The 25,807-nt window shown below is 31.6% G+C and overlaps 1 protein-coding gene across 3 annotated transcripts in view; it reads right to left on the reverse strand.

Annotated features, from left to right (window-relative positions):
* The window catches only part of LOC129947632 (moesin/ezrin/radixin homolog 1), a 66,464-nt gene that overhangs the window by 36,366 nt on the left and 4,291 nt on the right, over positions 1-25,807 (reverse strand). The window contains exon 1 of one of the 3 annotated variants that reach the window (XM_056058268.1): positions 18,457-19,066. The exons of 1 other annotated variant lie outside the window; for it this stretch is intronic. The gene's annotated coding sequence lies outside the window, so the exon portion shown is untranslated. Of the gene's footprint in view, positions 1-18,400; positions 19,067-25,807 lie in introns of those variants that run through there. One more of the 3 variants, XM_056058266.1, reaches the window with a different exon arrangement.

The raw sequence follows: 25,807 nt of genomic DNA on the forward strand, positions 1-25,807 counted from the left end.
TCTATGTATAAAGCATAGCTTGGAGTTTTCAGAAGAAAATTCACTATGTGAAAACAAAACGGCACTGAGGAGACATCCTTGTTTGACACCATTGTCTGTTGGAAACCATTTTGAATAAACTGACCTATCCCAGACAGATGCTTGAGAATCAAAATACATTTCTTTTATAACATGGATAAATTTAGTTGAAATACCTATTTGCGAGAGCTTATAGAAGAGAGCATTACGATTCACCAAATCAAAAGCTGATTTAAAATCTACAAAGAATGCGTAGACCTTCTTGTTCCTGGCTTGGAAAGCTTTGACAATCGAAGTTATTGAGAAAATGTGGTCGGTGGTTGAATAGTTTTTCCTAAAACCAGCTTGAAATTCGGAAAGAATATTGTTGACGTCAACCCATGATTCCAATCTGCCTGCAAGAACCCCACAAAACAATTTCGCCATAACATTTATAAAAGAGATTCCTCGATAATTTTGAACCAGGTCCAGACCTCCTTTTTGTGAATCGGGAAGATCACTGACTTTTTAAATGAACTGGGGATGTCCTCATTTTGAAACGCTTTATTGAAAAGGATCCTCTGTTGGTTGATGAAGCTCGAAGGAGCGTTCTTGAAAAATTCGTATGGAATTCCATCTTCGCCCGGGGCTTTTCAATTTTTCGCTCTGTGAATAGCAGCATATATTTCAGAAGCCGAGATTTTCTTGTCCAAGCAATCGTTGGTTACCCAAGGTTCCGCAAAGTGGTAGTTTAATATAAATAAATAATGGGTTTCTCCTAATAGAAGGCGCGTGATACTTTGAACCTTTTCTTGAAGATCAACATTTTCGTTGGGGATTGTAATTTCGCGACTTTGAAGTTCAAGTTCCTCCTCTAAAATATTCGATTTGAATTCGAAACGTTGGACTTTTAGGCTCAGTTCTTCATTTTGTTTTTTTAAACAGTCGATCTCAGCATTTTGTGTTTGTACATCGTCTTTGGTGGCCAAGTTGGCGGTTGCTTTTGGTAATTCGGTGTTCAGTGAAAGATCGACTATCATTTTAATCCTTTGTAGATCAGCTTCCGAAATGGACATGATTCGTTGTTTGTTGATATTTTTTTTTGAATTCAAGTGACACGGATTTTTTGCAGGTGTAGTTTTGTTCTGGTGACGTTTGGCTTAATTTTCTTTTTTGGTCAGTCATGTGACTCAGATAAAAGCCTAAAGGATTTGTTTTAAAGCTTAAACTATTTATTTTACCTGAATATTTTACACTTTTCTTCGATAAACTTATAAAAGAACTTGAAAGACTAAAATGTAAGAATTATGTGAGTTAATTATTATTTTGAATTTAAAAATTCGCAGGAGCGATATGAAAATTGATCCAATCACTTTCACAACAGTGTTGCCAACCAATAATTAATATTTAAGCAATGCAATAACCTTGATTTTAAGATTTTAAAATTTAAGAATTGATTTTAATGAACTAGTGTCACAAGAAGAATTGCAGCAATGTTCAGTTCAGCTTAAACATTTCAAATATTTCTTTTGACAGTTCATAGTTCAAAACTTTTTGTGGTCAATGTCCTGCCAAAAACAAGATTGAGCTTAAACTTAAAAATATAGAAGTTTTAGCCTTCACCAGCAAAAAAAAAATACAAATTTATTAATAATTTATTTTTATTTATTGTATATTTCGGTAAATCTACCAAAACACCCCCACTTGTTATAAATATTATAGCTACATTCAGTTTATAGAAATGAGATAAAAATAGTCTAAACGAAAGTCCATACTAGCTTACTCTTTTGATTTTGAAAAAAAAATTAGAATTATTCATCCCTCGGTTTATTTTTTACTCTTGCCAGCTAAAGGTCAGAGGCATTAAGATTAAAAATAAACGTTTCTTCTGTTCTAGTCGTAGTTTTTCATTCATAAATTACTGTTGTATACATATGTTTTGCATATACAGTATTTGGTTTCCCCTCTAATTTGTTTTAATTGCTATTTCGATTAATTTTTGACGCGATCAATTTGGACTAGGAGCGGGCATAAAGGGAAAAGTATACTAACAGCCTGCTTGTTGAGCATTAGAATGAGTTGTATAGTTTTTTTTTTGGCGAGCATTCAAAGAAATAAATAATAAAAGCGTGTCCAACTTCTAGATAGGGGGCGATAGAATACTTTTTTTTGTGTTTTGTTGAATATTTACAGAAACAAATTGTATTCATTAGAAACTATCCATATGCTTAAGTTTTTATATAGATACTTTGTGTATTCTATTTACAATAGCAAGTTTAAGGTCGCTATTTTTGTGGGAATATTTTTTTGTCTGATGTTTTTGCATATGACACACCGGATATTGATGTATTTTTTTTTTAAATATATGAGTAAATAAATGATGTAATTGTTATAACGATATTGGACAGCAACTGAAATTATAGATTGATTACTTCGAGTTGATGTTACTTGCACATATTCATGTCTTATACATTTGACAGAATTCCAAATGAGGAAGTTGGATTAGATAATTTATTAGTTTGGAAATTGATTTTAAAATTTCGTGATACAATGCCCTGACCTGACCATATTTCAAAAGGCAACCCATGCAAGTCATCACATGACTTTGTCTTAGATTGTGTGTTGGAATAGATTAAGATGTTTCTTAGGGAAACATCACATATGTAACTCTCTCCTCTAAAAAAATATGGGACGTCTTTTTTTCTTAAAATGATTGTATACCAAACGCGTAAAAAACAATTTTCTATTCCAAATGTTTGACAGTTTTTCAACATACAGTGTTCCACAGAATTCATGGTACAGTAAACATTTTAAGTACAAAGCTTGAAATATTTAACAGTAACCCAAAATTTCACAAATTTTCAACTTAATTTTAGCAGATTAACATTTGTTCATAATTTCAATAACAAGAAAGGAAACATTTTGCCATAAATATATACTAAATAAATAATAATTACGTTAAGCTCTTGAATTCTCTTCCACAAAAGTCATGATACACTTGGCAACTCTTTTATTTTTTTAAGCAACGGTAAATTCTTTTTATGTTTACGTGAAGCCATTATTTGAGCTAGATCTTTTTAATTTTCTGTGTAATTTCTGTTGAAAAAGAGTCAAGAAAATGGGAGGAAAGGAGCTTACACTAGAAGAAAGGCGCTTGGTAATGATCTTCATCAAAATCAAAACAAATCGTACTCCGAAATTTCAAAAATTATTTCTAGAAGCCGTTCTACTGTTCAAAACGTTATTAAGCTTCAAAACTCACTTCCCGGGATAAGACAAAAATCAAGCACTTGGTAGCCCAAGATCCATTTATAAGTGCGCGTAAGATAAGTGGAGAGCTTGAAAAGTATAATAATAAAAAAGTTCATCCTGAAACTGTGCGACGCGCCATCGTTGAAGCCGGATTTAACTCTCGTGTACCTAGAAGGAAACCGTTAATCAGTGAAGTTAATAGAAAAAAGAGGCTTGCGTTTAACAGTACGTAAATGAGACTCCCGACTTTTGGCGCAAGGTAATTTTTTCAGACGAATCCAAGTACAACGTATTTGGCTCGGATGGTCGTGTTAAAGTATGGCGAAAGCAAGGGGAAGCCTTAAATCCGAAAAATACGATTAAGACAGTAAAACACGGTGGTGGAGGAGTAATGGTATGGGGCTGTATGGCTGCATCTGGGGTCGGAAATCTTGTCTTAATAGAAAATACCATGGACCAACATGTTTACCTTAATATTCTCATAGAGAACTTAAAGGAAAGTGCGAGAAAACTGGGTCTTTTAAATAATTACTACTTTCAACAAGATAATGACCCCAAACACACTGCCCAAAAAGTGCGTATGTGGCTAATTTACAACACTCCCCACCTATTAGCAACCCCTCCCCAAAGCCCGGACTTGAACCCCATTGAGCATTTGTGGGATGTTCTCGAAAAAAAATACGAGTCATTCATAACAAGACCCAGTTAAAAGAAGTTTTGGCTCAACTTTCCATTACCGCAGCACGAATTTCGACTCGCGGTTTTTTTTATTCGATAGATATGTGCAAATAAATAATAACTATAGCAATTTTAGAGCGAGGAAACATTTATTTCTATTTTTAATTAATTTTTAAAGTTCACTTTTTTCCATACAAAACACTCAAAAATGGTTGATTTTGACATTTCTTCCCTGTCTTTTGTTCAGTGTTGCCATACTTGTTTTTTTTTTCTTGGTAATTTCTTTTATTTTAGTGCTCAAATGGAAAAGTACTTTGCATATACCCAAACTCGCACCCACCCCAAATCCTATAGTGACCCCAAGCAGGGGGGTTGCAGTGGGGCAGCATGCCCCCCTTACATACCTAGCTGTTAGTACGCCGTGCTATCAATTAAAAAAAAACTTGTTTTAGGCTCAAAAAATGCAATACAAAAAAAGTAGGGTTAAGTCCGAAAAAGAAAATATTTTTTTTTATGACTTAAAGTTGTTTCCTCGCCCTAATATTTAAAACATGTTCTATTGAGACCTCTACCTAACTGCAAAAAAAAAATCAAAAGGAAATTCATGCTGCGGTAATGGAAAGTCGCCCCGAAGTTTTAATCAAAGAATGGCAGAATATTGGACAAACTTGCACTGAAAATTTAGTTTATTCAATGCAAACCAGACTGAAAGCCGTTATAAAACTGAAAGGCTATCCAACTAAATACTAAAATGGTAACTTTTAATCACAAAAACAATGTTCTGAGATGTTTTTTTAATTTTTTTTATAGGTGTACGATGACTTTTGTGGAAGAAAATTCATGTTTTTGACCTATTTTTTTTTTTATTTTTTGTTCCAATCATGGTTCATTTTCTTGTCGTTAAATTAACATGCGAATAAAAATGAGTTGTTATAAAATAAGAAATTTTGAAATTTTACTTTGTTGTGTAATATTTTAAGCATTATGACTAAAAATGTATGTTGTACCATGACTTTTGTGGAACACTGTATTTTTATTTGAGAGAATTATTAATTTAGTTTGAACTTTTGAATCTAGTACTCTACACTCAAAAGTCCTATAATTGTATTCTTTAACTCTGTTAGGAATTGTAAAATTACAATAAAAAATCCTATCATGAAATTTTGAAAAAGCTTTCAAAAGTAAGAATTTTCAGTATTGTCATTGTCACTTTAGAGGGATTATATCTATTAAATTTTTTGGTGAAAAGAAAGAATCGTCTACACTTCAACTTGCAGTCATTTTTGGATACGCTTTATATTTGTTCAACTCATAAGCGGCCTTAATTCTTGCTTTTAACAAAACAGATCATTGTTATGCATATTTACAATTGAAATATTGTCTATTAAATACATTTTTAATAAGAAACGACTAATTAAGTACCACTTAAACCCACATTTAGCTCATTAGACATTTTTTTTTCTGTCAAACAAAATATTAAGATTTATACATCCAAAAGCCTTCTGGAAATTTCTCCATAAAGAAGAAGTGTCGATCTATATTTTCTTTTAATTCTTTATGGACTTTCAAAAATCCAATTCCAAGCAAACTGGACAAAGTCAGATCTCATAAAAATGATGTACAAATGACGTTACAAAGTAGATCTCATCACAATGATGCTTCCAATGACCATAGACTCTGAGCTATACCCCACTAGCCTTAAAATGTCAATCATTTCGCCTTAACAAGTGTACATGGTTTGGCTATAGACTATTAAGTCTGTTGATCTATTATTACTATATTCTTCTTCTATATTTCTCTTTCCACAAACTCACATATAGACGGATATAAAGATGCTGTTAAAAATCACTTAAGTAAACTTGACATAGATTGAAAATCCGAAAAAAAATTCATCGCATCATAAGCGGAATTAAATTGTGGACAAGTATTTCAATTCACTTTTTCTTTATACAACTCGTATCTTCTATACTGAAATTGAGTGGTGGGGTATATTGGATGTTACTCTGTTGCTGCATGCAACAAAAAGCCGCATATATCTAATTGTCTGATGGGAATAAATAAATAGTGAAAGAGAGACTTGTTTCTACATACATATATAATAATGTTTGTACTTGCTGGAGGTCGTTATTGAGCAAATGATCAGCTTTCGTCTTTTAAGTTTGTGACCAAGTTGTTTAAATAGGTACGAGTACGAGTAGAGTATGTTGAAAGAAAGTCATGCTGTGTGACTATTTCTCTTCCTACTTCACATTGTTCGTTGCAGCAACCATTTATTTGTGTATGGAGGTACAATTATACCCTCTTTCTTTTTGTCTCTACAAATCCGCCCCTTTCTCATCACCCATCAGAAAACAATAAAACATTGTAATACAATATTGCAGTTGTTGCGTTTGTCGCAATCAAAGCAATAGCACCAATCCGATATAAAATCTATCGATTTATTAATTTTAAAGAGAGAAAAGTAAATCGATACTTTTTTAGCAGAGATTCAGCTTTCGCCATATTGAGACTACCATGATTGATAAAGCCATATGTACATAATATCATTGGCTTCTCCGTCGTAGTCCGTTGTCCGACGTCGAACGTCTTCATATGCGGTTTCCTGTTTTCGTCAATAAGAAAAAGTAGAATATTAAAGTCAAAACAAAACAACAACAGCAAAAAAAAAAAGACTTAAATCGATTTGATTAAGAAAATTATTGCAACTTGTTTTTAATTTTTCATTTTGGATCAAAAGTCGTCCTCATCTTGAATTCATATATAGATAGACAAACCGGACAAGTGTGTCTTTTATGATGCATCGGAATTGAGGCCATCGTCTAACTCTGTATATTTATGATTGGCTTGACTTTAAATTCAGCTTATACTGCTGCGCATCGACAAATGTGATGCTCCAAGAGAATATTATATATTTTTTTTAATTGCATCTGTCAGATAACATTGTTTTAGATCTATACAATAACTGTTCTCAGTGTGGTGGTGATTTATGAACAACGACGGAAATTAACACTCGTAACCTTTGTTTGTTTTTTTTAAGGTCGAACTGTAATAAACGATGCATGCCCATGATGTGAAATTATTGTGATATTTTTTTTGTTGACAAGTTGGTTTAAATTTATACTGCAAATAATTTTCAAAATTCATCATCAATGGGAAATTGAAGTCTGATATGTAATTCTTTAAAATATGAGTTGAAAAAAGTTTCTACGGTACTCAGGCTTCTGCAAACCGTGTTGTTTTCTTGCCAAAAGTTGAAGATATATTTCAGATAGCAGTTAAAGTCCTAGAGCTAGATGGAGAAGTTTGTTGGGTGAGGCCTTAGTTCACACAGGACTGTAGCGCCACTTTAAGTAAGTAAGTAAGTAAGTTAAAGTCCTAAACGGTGATTTTTTAAGAGCTTGAGAACTTTTTAAAAAAAAAAAAACGCATCTCATCGATTCTTTATTTGAAACGTTAGATTGGTCCATGACATTTACTTTTTGCAGATAATTTCATTTAAATGTTGACCGCGGCTGCGTCTTAGGTGGTCCATTCGGAAAGTCCAATTTTGGGTAACTTTTTCGAGCATTTCGGCCGGAATAGCCCGAATTTCTTCGGAAATGTTGTCTTCCAAAGCTGGAATAGTTGCTGGCTTATTTGTGTAGACTTTAGACTTGACGTAGCCCCACAAAAAATAGTCTAAAGGCGTCAAATCGCATGATCTTGGTGGCCAACTTACCGGTCCATTCCTTGAGATGAATTGTTCTCCGAAGTTTTTCCTCAAAATGGCCATAGAATCGCGAGCTGTGTGGCATGTAGCGCCATCTTGTTGAAACCACATGTCAACCAAGTTCAGTTCTTCCATTTTTGGCAACAAAAAGTTTGTTAGCATTGAACGATAGCGATCGCCATTCACCGTAACGTTGCGTCCAACAGCATCTTTGAAAAAATACGGTCCAATGATTCCACCAGCGTACAAACCACACCAAACAGTGCATTTTTCGGGATGCATGGGCAGTTCTTGAACGGCTTCTGGTTGCTCTTCACTCCAAATGCGGCAATTTTGCTTATTTACGTAGCCATTCAACCAGAAATGAGCCTCATCGCTGAACAAAATATGTCGATAAAAAAGCGAATTTTCTGACAACTTTTCTAGGGCCCATTCACTGAAAATTCGACGTTGTGGCAGATCGTTCGGCTTCAGTTCTTGCACGAGCTGTATTTAATACGATTTTACACCAAGATCTTTGCGTTAAAACTTCCATGTGGTCGAATAACACAAACCCAATTGCTGCGAACGGCGACGAATCGACATTTCACGGTCTTCAGCAACACTCTCAGAAACAGACGCAATATTCTCTTCTGTACGCACTGTACGCATTTGTGTGGTTGGTTTAATGTCCAATAAAGTAAACTGAGTGCGAAACTTGGTCACAATCGCATTAATTGTTTGCTCACTTGGTCGATTATGTAGACCATAAATCGGACGTAAAGCGCGAAACACATTTCGAACCGAACACTGATTTTGGTAATAAAATTCAATAATTTGCAAGCGTTGCTCGTTAGTAAGTCTATTCATGATGAAATGTCAAAGCATACTGAGCATCTTTCTCTTTGACACCATGTCTGAAATCCCGCGTGATCTGTCAAATACTAATGCATGAAAATCCTAACCTCAAAAAAATAACCCTTTACTTTCCACTTTCACACGAGGACATTTTGTCTCCAGAAAGAAGAAAAAGAAGCGAGTAAAATAAACAAAATAGATAATGTTGGCAATTCAAAGAGATTTTCGAAATATTTGTTCACAACTTAGAAACGTAGACCCTAGGTCTCAGCGGATTATTGCACCACCTAATTTATTTGAATTTCGTAAAAGAGACTTGTGATTATTCCCATTGGAAAAACAAATCCAATAATTTTGTATTTTGACTTTCCGTTAGGCAAAATAAATTATTTTTGTTTTGAAAACAATTTGAAAAAGAGATTTTTCAAAATAAAATTATGATCAAGATTCCCAAACTTGTGTTTTTTGTTATGGGTTTTCACAGCAGGTTCAATAAACGAAATTTATATAGAAAAATATATCATTTCGAAACCATATTTTTCGAAAACAATGCGAAAATAAAACAAAATTTAGTTTGTTTCTATGTGCAAATGTGAATTTCAATGATGTCCTATATTAACTAATTGATATTTGTTTTTCATTTAAATAATTAAAAGCCATTTAATGGTTTTATTGTTAAATCTATATTTAAAACAACAATTTAAAAAAAAAAAAAACCTATTAACCTTGAAATAGAGAACAAAAATAAAACAAACAAATAAAACTCAATCAAGCGATTCATCACATTGCGTGTGTGATGCTTCAGTTGAGTAATATGGAAGTTTTAATGTACGTATTTAAAAGGTGCTTGCTTCCACTTGTACGTCAGTGATATATCAATCATTATTATACAGAAGGTGGTTTTATTGCTGATATTTAATTTAATTAGTTGAAAAAAAATGTCTAACTGTAGAACTTATTTATCCAGATTCAACTTAATATTATCTTCCATATTTAAACCCTTGATTATCTTTCTAAACAATCGTCTCTTCCTTCTCATTAATTTCCAAAAAGAAAATCTTATTTTTTATTATCATTATCACGATTATGATAAAAATTTAACTCGACTGTTGTTATTATTTCCAAAAAGAAAAAATATGACGAATTATTACTCAATGCAATTACTGCCAACCACTTATCTCACACCTTTAGCTAAAAATATAAAAATGATTTCATCTCATTAGATTCTTTTCTCACTTCTATTATGATTAAGACAAGTATTCTTCAAGATAAAAAGTGAAAAAATGCTAATATTTGTTTGAGATGACGACTATGAAGTCGACTTCGGCGGTGCGGCGGCATAAAAATACACTACTTTTAATTTTATTTTTTAATTTTATCTGAAGGAAAAAAATACGACTAATTGAAAGAACGCGGAAAGAATACAAATGAGTATGCAAAAAATATAATCTCCATTTCAAAGCAGTATGTGGGTCACCTGAGACCTTGTTGCACACGTAGGATAAATGAAACAAATTTCCAAAACCTGTGCTTGATATAAAAAAAAAACTTGGTACCTTTAAAAGGGAGTCAAATGAAGTCGTATGCTTTCCGTGCAAGAACAAAATAAAATGAGAAATTAGAAATATCTATTTCTACGTAAAAAAACAAAGTAGTTGATATAGAAGACTTTTCCAACAGGGGTTGAGAAGTTTTCATGAGCAGATACAAAAAAACAAGCTAGTATCACCGAAAACTCATGCTCCCAGGCCTAAGTAGAAAAGATTTGCATACTACATTAATTCTTGGGGTTAAAATGAATCATAAGTAAATGAAACTATTGTAAAAGCAAGAAAAGCTCACCCAGCTCCATCTATCAGAGAAAGAAACAACTATTAAGTATGAGTTTTTGAACAGATCAATTGCACTAACTACAATAAGTAATTTACAAAGTACATTTCACAAACGATATGCCTTTTTATTTTATTAAGTATATAAGAAAATTACTTGATTACTATCTTTCCAGAGTTCAAGAACATTCATTGAAGTGCAAAGGTTTGTTTGTATAAAAAAAATCCCACTCTAATCCGACCGAACTGATCACTCATATGAATATTAATACCTTTACTGAACAAATCATAACGATCATTAACATTATGTTAAACAAATTAAAATTCTATGAATCATTCCAACTATGATTATAATATCGTACAATTGATCAAATACTACATTTATACTATATTCCACAAGAAATGCAACTCATTATAAAAACTTTTACTCCAACTGAATTAATTCGACATTATAAATAAAACTGAATTAAATATAACATTAATTTATTCCTTTACCGATAGCTTAAAAGATTAAAATACCACATGGACTACTATTTATTTATGTTTAAATTATTACATACATACATACATATTGTGACATCACTTAGTTAGTATTGAAATTTTGAAACACAAACTGATCGGGGTTATTTCCTTTTGACAAAACAAGAACTAATCATTTTAGTCTTTCCACTTTAAATGTGTGTTCCATTCAATGACATGTGGAACTTAAGCTTAACCTTTGCATCAAATCATCATTTCATTTATTTTGTATAAACAAATTATATTTTTTGTGAAAAACTTAATTTCAGGAAGACATTCAAATTTTAAAAATTCAAGGTTATACAAGTATAACTTAACATTTAAGCTTTCAATAAATTTCATATTATAAGCTTATATAAAAAATTATAGATTATCATTCATACATAATGTATAGAATATATTTCTGACAGTTCACATGTTTCCCTTAGTAAATGTCAAATAGAAGCCAATTTATGAAACCCTTTTATTGATATAAATGTTTGTACCTACAATAAATCGTTAAGAAAATAAAGAAATTACCAACAAATCTTAACCCTATGATTTTAAAACAAGAATCATTTTGCCAATATAAAAGAGCTCGCAAACCAGTTTAAATTTAAGAGGTTTCGAATAGCATGTTTACATATTTGTCAGGTGTTTTTTTTTCTCGTGTTTGTATACTGAGTTATAAATTGCTAATCGTTAGTATTTAAGTTCTCAGCCAAGAATTGGCTCATCCATTCAATTTATCTATGATTCACAAATCACAATTTGTCTAGAAATGTTCTGAATATTAAACCTGATATGCATTTGCAAAAAAATGTCATCTAAAATAATATTTCATTGGTATTAATAACGTCCGTTCACTCTGCTAGATACTTTCGACTAGTGACTTCATCAAAGTGTCAACAAAAATTACTAAAAACGGTTTCCGAATTGAGCTAAGAAATTTTAAATGTCTTGATTACGTGATTATTTTAAAGAAAACAAATCCCATCAATATTTATAAGTTATTATTCTTAATTGGAAAACTTCGAAAAATACACGTTAAATTCACATAAAAGGTACTTAAGTGGAAAGAAAACTAACTTGTCACTTTTATTCATATGCAAAATGCACATCTCAAAGGCTTCTAACTTAAGCTATTGATTAAGTTACAAAAAAAAACTATTCATTCTTAGTAATAACTTAAACTCTGACTAATTGCAATGAGTGTATGTGTGTAAGTTTTATATTTATATGTATATTGAACGGTAATTACTTCTAAATACATGACAGAATTTATATAAAAATAAAAACTTGAAGTAGCATTGACAAGCACACGAAACCCCATTAAAATCGTCGAACATCACACGACTATCGACAACCAACAAAACAAGAAAAATACATTTTATTGAATAGAAGAAAATACAAAAAAAAAAGAAGAGAAACAAATAAACATGTCCCACATTAAAACAAATACCTTACAATTTTTAAAAAAAAAGTCGAGTTTAAAGTTGGTAGGTGCTTGGTTGTGTGCTTATTGACTGTACAAGTACCAAGTACACTCACCGCACCAATCTATCTATATTATTCAGTCAAGAACTTCCAACTTCCAAGTCGTGATTCACGCATTTTGCGGTAGGTGCTATTTACTGCTATATAATTATGTTTATTTTATGACTTTATATTACATACATAGAAACTGGAATTTTATCATATAAGACACAAAAACAAAATACAACAAACGACAACGAAAAATGTACTTAAGTACAAGTAGCCAGAAAACGTAACGTACAGTTCTTGAAATTTTTCAACTTAAATAGAATATGATTGCATAATTCCAGTTAAATAGAATTCTTGTTTTTTTTTATTTACATTTTGGTTAACATATGAACTGTTAATTTGCACTTATGTTTTTATCTAGATACGAATAAAATAAGTTACGAATTTTATCTTAAGACTTGATACAATAATTAAATAATTAAAATGGATGCTGATACATTCTTGCAAACAAATCCTAAAACATCTTACGCACAAACGAAAACTGAAATAGAACTTTTTGTTAAGCTTCATAATGTTCATAGGGTTTTAATTTACATGTAAGTTTCAACAAGTTACTACAGATTTGCTTTTCAGTATTTAAATGGTTAAGAGTGGCAGTGACACACGACAGAATTGGTAAAATAAAAAGCTCAACATAAGATACCCAATGTACATAAATAAGCAAACCATTCTTAAACAACAACAAAAGAACTCCAATGTCTTGAAATGTTGTGCAAAACTTATATACAAATCTGGCCTTAACCCCGTGCCGTCGGATAAAATGTGTACTGCCAAGTTCTAACTTAACTATTGCCACATAATTCAAATTTGTGTCACTATTTTTCCTGAACTTCAAATATTTTCGTTTAAAAAGCGCTTTGCAAGTTCTTAATTGTGAGTTTTTGTTATAAAAAGTCTTATTTGAGGTTTGTGCTAAGCCCAATATTATTAAAATTATATTCACAATGTGAGTAAATGCTTGTCTAATAAATGAAATAAACTTAAGCTTGAAACACGACTATTTTTCTCAGTTCAAAAGAACCTCGAACGGGTCAAAAATAATTCCACCCTTGACAAGGAAATTGGTCATGACTTTAAAACGATATTCAATTAAGAAACCACACTTAAGAAACAATCTTTTCTTTTGACAATGACAAAAGTGGCTTATCTTATATGATTTTTCTAAAACCTCAGAACCTAAGTGCCTAAACAATTCAACAATCGTTCCATAGAAGTAACTGTGAGACAAAGTGCAAAGGGTTGTTTCTCATAAGCGCTTCGTTTGCATTGAACAAAAAGAAATTTAAATATTAAATAATGTATCACGCGTTTAGAAATAAAAGAATATTCATAGTTTTAGACTTCATAATTAAATCCTAACATTGAAAACAAAAATTCATAACATATGTACATACTACATAATAGCAATTAAGAATTATTATTTTTTTCAAATAACTTGCGTGACTGTTTGAACATAATTAAAGATCTTAAAAGTAACAAAAAAAAAAAAAAACAAATAAAATAACCTATCACGAGTCAAGTGACTGATAGTAGTTTTTTGTTATACTTTGAAGATACATACGCGACTGTTACTCTTGTCAGATGATGATGATGGTGAATGATTTTGTTTTCCAGATCAGTCTAGGTTTTTTTTTGACAAGTCATGATGAGTGATTAAGGCCAGATAGTTTATTCAGTTATGTAAAAATAAATTAGGGAGCACAACCGCTTGTAGAGAACCAGGCCCTAGTGACTTACAACTCTCAAGCATTCCTGTGTGCGAATGTTGTCAGGAATGAAGAGGAATTACAATTTTTATGTTGAATCCGGTAGAAAGCACTTTTTATGACAAGAATAACTCTAGGAGGATTTTCCAATTAATGTGGCACAGGTAGGTATTGAACCAAAGATTTCCGACATTACAGTCACACACACTAATATTCACGCCTGATAAGTTGTGTGTTAATAATAATAACATATTTTTTAAGAACAAGATTTACAGCAAACAAATTTTAATAGGTATTTCCATTCCTTAGGGGAAAGTGTCTATGATATTAAAAGAAGGGAAATATTGTAGCATATTTAAATATTTATAATTGTACTAAAATTTAATCAATTGTATGGTAATGCCTTTTATTTATTTAAGTTGGTACAACTTAGAAATTATACCAAAGACTTAGATTTCCCAGGGACATCCATTTTGATATAGATCAGACTTGGTCTTCTCCTTCAACCTCAGCTTAGAGTAAGACGTATTTTTAATTAATAAAGAAAACTTGAATTATTATAGAATTGTAACCAGAGTTTTATTTCCTCAACATTAAATATAAAAGTGGCAATTAAATTCAAATGAAAGTGATCGATTATAGGAGCATTGTTAAAAAAACTAATCACTCATAAAGATCACGAGTCCATTATTTTTAAATTGGTTGTTTTTTTTAGTGTAGTGGCTAACTGAGAACTTCACTAACATTGTGTAAATTAAGCGAAATAAATTAAAGAAAAACATCTAACATTGTGTAAATAAGGACCTAAGACTTACGATTACGACTCTCAACTATTCCTGTTTGCGAGTATTGGTAAGGATTGATGTGTGCCAATTCAGAATGACTACTCTGAGAAGCAATTTTCAAGACCAGACTCATTTTCTCTTGGAGGATTTTTCATTTCCTCGCAAGAAGCAAACACAAGAATGTCAAAAAAATAGGGCTGGAATTCGACATAATATCTCAAACTAAATTGTTAAACCATTTTTTTTTAGGTTAAGAGTGTAAAATTTACAAAAATGGATCGCTTAACTATCGCAAAACGCATACAAAATGTTAAAACCAACTACAAAAATGGTGATTCTGCCAGCCACAAATCGTGCTTTAAGAGGAGATTATGGTTTACATAATCGTTCCACTACCCAAGCAATTGGCAAAATTGTAAAGAAATTTGAAGAGACTGAATAGGTTTCAGATATTGTAAAGACTGTGTATCAACGTTTTAGATAGATAGATAATTTCTTTATTCTTATTAATGAATTCATATATTACATTGCGCTCGAATGCATAGACATAGTTAACAATAACATTGTATAATAAAAATAGTTAGTGACAACAATTATTTTTCAAAAATAGTGGTGATCGATTTATTTTGTGTGGGGTTACAAAAAATATAATGGAAGAAAAAAAATTAATATAAATTATACATTGAAAATTATGAATTAGAAAAATAAAAATAGTATTAGAAAAAATAAATTTGAAAATTAAAAAATATTTTTTAAAATTAAGTTTCAGCAAACAAATCGTATTTGGTTATATACATAAGTTTAATTTTAGACAGTGTAACGTAGCAAATTTTCAATTTCTTGGTGGCCTACGGCCAGAAGCCATAACTTTTTTTTCTTTAAAAAACGCGCCAATATTTCTTATTTTAGGAACTTCTATAGGAAGCGTGTTAAAAAGTTTGCAGGAAGCTATGGAATAGGAGTTCCTGTAGCTTATCGTACGAAAATATGGGATATTTACTATAAAGGTGGAATTACTCATGTTTAGCAAACCAAAATCTTAGCAAGTGAACATCATAGTTAATATCTGAATTTAGATTCAAAGGACTATTGCTACAGTTTGCAATTCCAAGGTCATCAGCAAAGGCTCTGACTTTATCTCGGAGAGGAAGTGAAAAAAGGGAATTAATATACACCAAAAATAAAATTGGGCCCAGCACGGATCCCTCTGGGACTCCCAAAAGATTAAACGTACTTATGCTGCACCGAACTTTTACATTGTGTGATCTAATATTTTTAGATAAGACTCCAGCCATTTCCAGATGAATCCACGAAAACCGATTGTCAAAGGTTTTAGTAATATCCACGAATAGTCCAGCACACTCTTTCTTAGCATCTAAACCTTCTTGTAAATTGCAGCAAAATTCTAGCCTGAATTCAAATTTGAATGGAATTAAAAAATTTTATTTTATTAAGGTAAGACAGAATTCATGTTTTAATTAAGTTCTCAAATTATTTCGATATTGAAGACAACAAAGTTATGGGTCTATAATTTCCTTTATCTGTTTTACTCCCATTTTTGAATAATGGAACTATCATACCTTTTTTAAATCATCAGGAAACTTTCCAGAGTATATGCTTAAGTTAAAAATGTGTGTCAATATATCTACCAAATTTAATCCAACCTTTTTATGCATTATATTAGATATTTCATATATGCCATGAGAAGTTGAATTATTTAACGAGTTTATTGTTTAAAGTATTTCAAGTCCTGTAATTGACTCAAAAAAAAACTGTTCGAACTTGTTTCTTGAGGAATAATCTCATAGCAACAGTCAAATAAGTATGTACACTTTCAGAAAAAGAACTATGCCCAACAGATGCAAAAAAGGAACTAAATTCATTCGCTACATCTTTTGGATTCGATAAAACAACTTAACCATTTTTTAGTACAATTGGATTGTTGCTATTCGATATGTTCCTACCTAAAATACTATTAATGACTTCCCATTCCTTTTTGATGTTGCCCTTTGCCGTATGGATTTTAGATTGAAAAAACGAATATTTTGTTGTTCTTATTTCTTCTTCAGACTTAAATTTAATCGCACTACTGAAAATATCGCTGCTGTAAGTAAAGTATTGCCGAAATTGTCGTATTTGGGGTTCAGAGAATCCTCAAGTAATTGAAGAGAGGACATTACATCCACAAAAATTCGCTTTGGCCCGGATGTGTTATTGGACCTTAATTCTTCGAAAACACCGATGGAACGATTGTCACCGCCAATTAGGAGCGGTATGGTCATATGATAACCGACTTTTTTAATTTCTCGTCGTGGCCATTTCAACTGGCCACCAAGATCATGTGATTTGACACCGCTGGACTTTTTTTTGGGGCTAAGCGAAAGAACTTGTTTATGCAAATAAATGTTTAACTTTTGAGCACTTAAAAACCAACATTGGTCAAGTTATGATTGAGATACCTCCCAATGTGTTAAAAAGTGGTCGAAAATTACCTTAAAACAAAACGATGCTTTTAACAATTTGCGTGTTTTTAATTTAAATCATGTAGTGTTTCATTTGTTAGTGTTTTATTTCAACAATTGAAGACCGAGTCAAATATTCTATACGTTTTAATAGAAATTGCAATCACAAGTTCAATTCTTTTTTTTTTTGAATTATTGAGTATAACAACTTTACAATGCTCCTATACCTACAACTATCAAGTTATAGCAAAATAAATTATCGAAAAGAAAAACCAAGCAATTTTATAGAAAGTATGTCACTAACAACACTGCATCGATATCTATACAACAACAAAAAAACAAGAATGTAAAAATGAAAACTACTATCATTTTATCACCGAAAGCTGAAGAAAAATAACACACCAACTACAATGGTCACCTATTAAGTTGCAAATAGTAAAAAAAAAAAAGTATTAACAACCAATTGAATTTTTCAAGCCTGTCATTTAAAAACTTTATAAACCAAAGAGTATGGTATATAAAAATGTATAAATCGAAAGTGACTGGTACGCATTTTTAAATTTAAAAAAAAAAGTTGGAGAGTTTTCATTCTTAGCATGGCATTGTCAATTGACCTCTCTTTACATACCACACACCACATGGAGACATTTTTTTGAAATTATTTTTTGCCGACTAAAGATATTTTTGGTGTATTTAAATTATTATTGTTGATTTGTAACGATAACTCGTTCTCGCTCTGACTCATTGGACGTTCAAATATATTAAAAGACATGGGTTAGTTTTTGGGTTTGAGAAAATATAAATGTAAGAAACACCAAGACAGACATTTTTACTTATGCGATAAAATAATAAAATCATATCAGCAAAGTACTTGAAAATTAAATATAATGTCATGTATATTCTCTTCAAAACCCAAAGATATTATTTATCGATAACGAACGATATGAGTTGTGTATTCGATTCAATTTTAACCTATTGTTACCTTTATGTACTAACCCCACCCCTTACCTCCCTACATTATGTATAAGTACATTCTTTTGCCAGCCCCCCTGACCCCGTTTTCCTATCTTTTCCACACCCGTGTATGATTAGGTTTACGTACTTGTTTCTCTGTATTATAATCTTTCGTCAGCAGCTCTATGTTCTTAGGACTACTACCTTGGTGATGTAGACGTTCTTTGTTGGTTCGTTCTCCTCGTTCTTCTAGCAACAGCAGGTGGGTTCCAATTTACTTAACTACTTTGTTTTTTGTTGTTGTTCCTTTTAAGTCACACAGTAAATATAAGAGATTGTTAAACAAACAATTAAAATTTTCTATTTGTGCATTTTGTTTCGTTAAACAATTCAAAAACAAAAAATGGTAATTATGACGACAGTATAACAAGATTTTTCTCTCACTCTCAATGATGATGGTTAAGTACACACGGCGGCGCAAAGGCTTTTGGTGGAGCACACACGATGTCGATGTGGATACAGTGTAGGTTCCTTCGGTCTTTTGGTTTGAACAAAAATATTTTGGAGACGATGAAGATGGAGAGTACGAGAGAGAAATAAAGAGAGAGAGAGAGTAGCTAACACACACACGCACACACTGAAACGGAAACAAGTACAACGAGTTTTATAAGTTTATACAAAAAAAAAAGTTTAATTTTTTTCTTTTTGTTGTGTTATTATTTTTATTTTTTGGTGTTGGAATTTAAATTCAACTTAGTCGAAGCGTCAACGACAACGAAACGGCCAACAAGAAAAGGACTTACTGTGCGCGAAGCAGAAAAGAAACTGAAACCGCGGTTGGCGTTAAAAGCCGCTATCGGTTGCTGTTTTTCATGTTGTGCTGTGCCGTGGCGATCATAGACCCCCTCCTCAACCCCACCAATACCCTCTTAATTTGAATGGATACGAAGTGCTTTGTTGGGTCGTACGATCGAGCTTAGTAATTTCTATTTTCATTTTAACGTGGAATTTGTATTAATTAAGTATAAAATGATACACATTTAATCGTAATAAATTCTTATTAAATTAATTTTAGGTTTTTAATGTGAAATGGGTTTTTTTCATATAGTACTAGACGTAGCATGATATTTTGCCTACCACAATCATTTTAGGTTCAATCCCTGCCTGTACAACTTGAGTTTTTTTTGAAAGGTATTGTCATGAAAAGTGCTTTCTCAAAAACTCCAGGTCCCCTCTGCTCGTAACATTACTGTCAAACAGGGATAGTTGAAAGTCACAAGGCTTTGTTTCTTCACATGCAGTAGGGTCATCAAATTTATATTTCTTATGCGTTTGTCAGAATATCCATTATATCCTTATTGTTAAATATTTTCTGATCTATGGGAAATTAGCAATATGTTTTTGCTTAGATCTGGAAATAATATAATTTGTTAAAAATTTAAGCTTAAAAGAAAGAGCAAGATATTTCATTAACAGGGGTAAACGTATCATCCAAATTGTTATTGCTGAGGTCACAGCGTCATATCCTTTCCAAAAAAGTTTCCATGACCAATTCGCAAATTTGCAGTTTTATGTCCTGGACAACTTCGCTTCTTCTTAGGTCTTGAATCTTGAACAAATGTGGAAAATTAGCATAGAATTTATAATACATATTTCATGTGGCCCTAAAAAAAAGGCTGTAGGTGTAAAATTCGCAAACTCCAGTGACCAACAGTGATCACCTTTATACAAAATAACACAGTCAGGAAACTTTTCTTGCAAATTTGATCACCGTAGCGCCATTTTTGTATTGGACAAGTTCAGACGACATAAGAGGATTGAAAGTAAGGAAAGTTTTTAGCATCTTATTGGCCAGCTGCCAATTATTTCAAAATCTCTCTTACTATCAAGTCAAAATGACAGTTAATCATGTTTTTTTTTATTCAACTGAAAGCTGAAGTTTATTACTCTGTGATTTATTTATTTTCTGCACAATTCTATTTGATGTTTTATGTAAAAGGGTTCCTTGTCAAATTGTAAAAGGAATAAGTAATACTTTTTAAAAATACAAGTCGAGTTAGAATTGTAGATTGTTGGAGGAGTGTTGTGTAGACAATTATGTTTTTGTTAGTTTTTGTACGATCGACTGAAGGTAGGGGTAAGTGGAGTAAAGTTTCGAGTTTGAAGTTTATGACACTTGAAAAATTAACTAGTTGATCTGGTCAAAATGTACGTTCAAAGAATGCAGTTAACTGCAAATGAAGTCCCTTATCTTGTCTGAACCTGCCCATTGATGTTTAACAATTTTAAAGGTGTTTTACTGTTTTTTACTGATCCAAAGTCAATAGATCACATTTCTCCAAGTGGCGTTGCATTTAAAATGTAGCCTTCTATTGAAGAACCTCATAAAATTTTCAGTTTTTGAAAAAAAACCTATGAATAAAACAAATTAATTGCTTAGTAAGCTAATTAGTATTTTTTTATCTTTTAGTGGCTCCAATACATGCCTCATATTACCTGAAGAGATGGTTACTGGGAAAGGCCGGGGGTTTTGAAAATGCAAAACTTTTTTCTTATTCTTTTTTTTTAATTCTTTCCCAAAGAGTTGTTTCAGCGATTGTGTTTTGCTTCCATATATGAGATATGACACACCAACGGCTAATGTGAATGAATAAAAATAAAGACTAACTAGTATATGCGAAAGAGAGAGAGATAAAGAGAAATAAAATTAAAAAAACTAAATCTGCAGTATTTTGTTGCAAATTTCTGATCGGACAAAATATGAAATAAAAAAAAAGAAAAAACGACAACGATAATTACAATATAATCGACTTTGACCAACAAGTCACAGCTCACAGGGCCTTTATAACAATTATTTTGATCAATGATTATCATCGTCATCATCATCGAACAAACAATAAATAATTGTTTCTTTTTTTTTTCAATTTAACAATACCAGAGATGCTCTTCGGTAGAAATTGGGTGCGGTTTTATTTTTAAGTACCTACATAATAGCAAATAAAAAAAATAAACAATTGTATTGCTTTTAGTAAACTATTTCGAGATAAGATAAAAAACAATTGAAATATGAAAAAAAAAATATTTTAAACTTTTTTGTTTTAAAATTCAACTTGAACTGTTGCGTACAGGCTTTCATAGAAAATAATATAAATTGAGGTTAGAGGTGATTGGACAATTTGTTATTTGAGGGCAAGGCTGTGGCATTTAAATAAAAAGTTTTAAAAAAACATTATGTGATAAAAAAAAGAACGAGATAAAATAATTATAATTGTAAAATTATATATACATATCTTAGCTTAAGGTTTTATGTCAAGTTCTTTGCCAAATTGCATGTAAAATAAGAAGTATATTAAATATTATGTAATACATTAAGATAAATCAAATGACGAACATGTTTACATATTTCTTTGAAATTTTGGAAGGGTGTAGATAGAAAATAATTGTTAAGTAATTTAAGCCTGCAAAATGAAGATAGTTATCTTTAGAAACGAAATAGGAGAAAGGGTAACACGATGGATAGAAGAAATGAATTTGAATTGATTTTGAAAAAGGACAACAGAAAATGGACGTGGATATCACCGAATGGTAAAATAAAAAATGAAATAGACCTGACAAACAAAATTAAGACAGTCAAAGATATATCCGTGCTCAACAACGTAAAGTTCGACAGTGACCACAGATTATTATAAGCCATAAGACACTGAAAAGAAACCGACAAGTCCATATCATCCCAAAAATGATTCCCTACAAAAAATAGTAGATTATAACCACACATTGACAGCAAAGATAAATCAATTATCAACCTCAAAACGTGACATACAAAACACATATGACGAATTAAAAAAATCATAAAAAACTCTGCAAAACTATCAATTATGAACACCAAAAGATAAATTATCCAACAATACAAAAATCTTAATCTCAAGAAGAGATACTCTACGAACCAAGAAACAATTACTTGACCAAGAAAAAACTGAACTGAAAGAATTAAGAAAAACTATCAAACTAGAAATAAGGAATGATATCAACAAGTTCAACAAAACAATAGCTAGAAAATCAATAAGGAAAACAAAATCATTACTTAACAGTCAATGGATTATTAGCTTAAAAAGCAAAAATGCAAGCAACATAACAAATAGAAAAGAGTTAAACAAAAATGCTACTAAGTTCTTCGAAAAACTATTCTCCTCGACTAAGTATACTCGTATAACTGAAGAAGAAATATTGAAAACATGGATATCAATCTCCTAACAACGCAAACTCCCATGTTTAGCAAAGAAAATATTGAAACGACCATAGACGATTTGAAAAATGACAAATGCACTGGAAATAATGGAATCTCTGCAGAAATGATAATATACGGTAAAGAATCGCTTTCCGAAATCTTAACATTTATGTTTAACGAAATCATAAGAACTCAGCAATTCCCTAAGCAATGGAGAGAAACAACCATTACACTTATACGTAAAAAAGAAAAAAAAAGACGATTTGAACAACTATAGACCTATAAGTAACATTTCGACAATTTATAAGCTGTTTTCAAAAACAATCTACAGGAACATCAAACAAGATTTTAACAATAAACAACCTAGGGAACAAGCTGGATTCAGAGAAGATTTCTCAACGACAGACCACCTACAGACGATGAATCAACTAAAAGAAAAGTGCAATGAATTTCAACAACCAATATACTTTTTATTCACAGACTTCAGTAAAGCATTTAACAGCGTTGAACAGGAAACAATACGGACATCTCTAGAAAATCAAAAATGGACCCAAACGTTATAAGGACTATCAAAAACATATACAAAAATAATGTAGCACAAATAAAAACAGAGAGTACAGGGCGTAAATTTAAAATAACAAGAGGCGTCAGACAAGGAGACCCGCTTTCACCTTATCTTAGAGGATATTTTTCAAAAGATGAAATGGAAGACAAAATATGGTATAAGGATATGTAGACAACTTCTAAACAACCTAAGATTTGCGGACGATATAGTACTAATATCAACAAAAGCTAAACATATACAAGAAATGACAACAGAACTTACTAGCTTGTGCAAGAACTATATACTACAAATCAACAATCAAAAACAAAAGTGATGACAAACCACATCAAAGAAGATATAATTCTGGACCATGACAAAATAGAATACATAGAGGACTACGTATACTTGGGACAACTTAAATCTTTTAAGGACCAAGAGAAAAAAGAAATCAACAGACGCATCACAAAAAGCTGGAAACAATTCTGGAGCCTCAAACAGATTTAAGAACTGGACCAAAGTGCAGAAACACGAAAATATCTCTTCGACTCCGTTATTTTGCCGGTGCTGACTTATGGACTACAAACCCTGAACTTGACTACGAAATCTCTTGACCAGCTAAGGATCTGTCAATAAAAAATGGAGAGAAAACTCCTCAGAATAAGGCCCAGTGAAAGGATAAGAAATGAAGACATCCGAAACAATACTCGAATAATTGACGTGATAGATAGAACCAAAAGACAAGTTGGCAACAAAATGGAGACCGGAAAGCAAGAGGCGAACAGGCCGACCGAACAAGATATGGAGTGACGATCTTTGCCAAATAAACGAAAATTGGTACAGTGAGGCGAAAAATCGAGACCTATGGGCCGCTTTGGGGAGGCCTACGCCAAAAACTAATAATAAATATTGAAAAAATAAATAACCAAACTTTTAAATATCAATTATCTTACTTTTCTATTATCTAATTAATAATTCTATATTTGTAATTTGTATCATTCTATCAAATAATTTGTAAAAATTCTAATTAAAAAATTTAAAAATTGTATCAATAAAAAGCTTATAATAATAATAATCTTTAGATTCGCTGTGAACATGTACTATTTTACCAATGATTGTGTTATAAGTAAAATAGGTTATGTAAGTAAAATAGGTTATATAATGAAATTTATTTTAAAAATATTTGTTCAATTGTGTTTTAAAAGTTGTTTAATGAAACAGCAGGAGCACGTTTCCTATATATACTTTCTTTATGACTCAAGACGCTAGAAATTGAATTTAGGGGATTATCAACCCCAAAAGTAAACAATTGCAGTTTTTTTGTATCGTACCCATCTTTCGACAGTAACCTTATTTCTTTAAACTGTGTGTTGGATAAAATTAATCTCTCCCGAACCTTTCAACTAAAAAAAGGAATTATAAATCGCCAAAACACAAATTTGTGTGGAGAAGATAAAAATAATATTATTTTCGATTAAAAGTACAGATGGAGTGTAAAAAACTTGAAAAGTTATCTCTCTCTGGAATTTTATGTTTGGTCTTTAATAGTTTGTTATAATATGGTGAATATTTTCCAGAATGGAAAACTTCCTTTTTTATTACTGTTCAAAAGTATGGTCCAAAACATGGAATACAAAACTACTGCCCAATTAGTAAATTGTCATCAAGAACAAACCATATCACCTTACCATTTTCACGAATTGTATTCTCAATTCATTGGAAAGGAGTTAACAAGTGGACGGTATCTGCATCGATTTCGCAGAGGCGTTTTAATAAGATGCATCATTAAATGTTGCTTACAAAATTTAAAGTACATAGGTTTCCATTGACACATACTAAAATGATTGACAGCATATCTTACAGGACGCAGTCAACTTCTTTTTATCGCCTTGGTTATCTCTAAGTCTTTTTCAGTAACTTCTGGCGTTCCGCAAAAGAGTCATTTAGGTCCAATTCAGTTCTTTATTTGTATACCTGATCTATCTGATTTCTTTCCAAATAAAAATGTTTCAAGCGAGTTTGTTTCTTCTCGTGAGCTAAAAATCGTTCCCTATTCCGGAAACATTTTTTTTAGTAGAAACTTATTCAGAAATATGTAGTTTTTACTTTAAAAAAAATTAATTAAAAATTTCATTACGAATCTTTTTTAAGTTGGAATCTGTTTGCCTGAATCGTAGTCATGTGTAAGTGCATCCAAAGAAATGGTCAACTCAATTCAAACATCCAGTAAATGACTTTAATCATGGTTTAACAAATAAAGGGTGTCCCAAAATTAACGCAAGATTTGAATTAAATAGAAAACGCCGTTTTTAGTCTTTTGATAGTTATATTTTTATTGACTCGTAAAGTACATAGGATAGGGTTATGTATGGAATAACACATAGGACAAATGGCCTCCACGGCTTTGCATGCACATGCGTACTCTTTTGTTGAAATTTTCCATGACCATTCTGCATAGATGTGGCTGAATTTCGTTGATGCAGCGTTGAATCTCCTCTTTTAATGCACGGGTGGTTGTGGGCTTGTTGACATAGACTTGTGATTTCAAATAACCCCATAAAAAGAAGTCTAATGGTTTTAAATCACACGATCTAGGAGGCCAATTTTGATCACCGAAACGAGAGAGTACACGACCTGGAAATGTCTCATGCAGTAATTGAATTGTTTCACGGGCTGTATGACATGTGGCACCGTCTTGATGAAACCACATATTGGACACATCAATATCATCCAATTTTGGCAGAAAGAACTGTGTAATCATGTCGCGATATCGAGCACCAGTAACAGTC

The sequence above is a fragment of the Eupeodes corollae genome, chromosome 2 (assembly GCF_945859685.1).
Source record: "Eupeodes corollae chromosome 2, idEupCoro1.1, whole genome shotgun sequence".
Taxonomy (NCBI): Eukaryota; Metazoa; Arthropoda; class Insecta; order Diptera; family Syrphidae; genus Eupeodes; species Eupeodes corollae.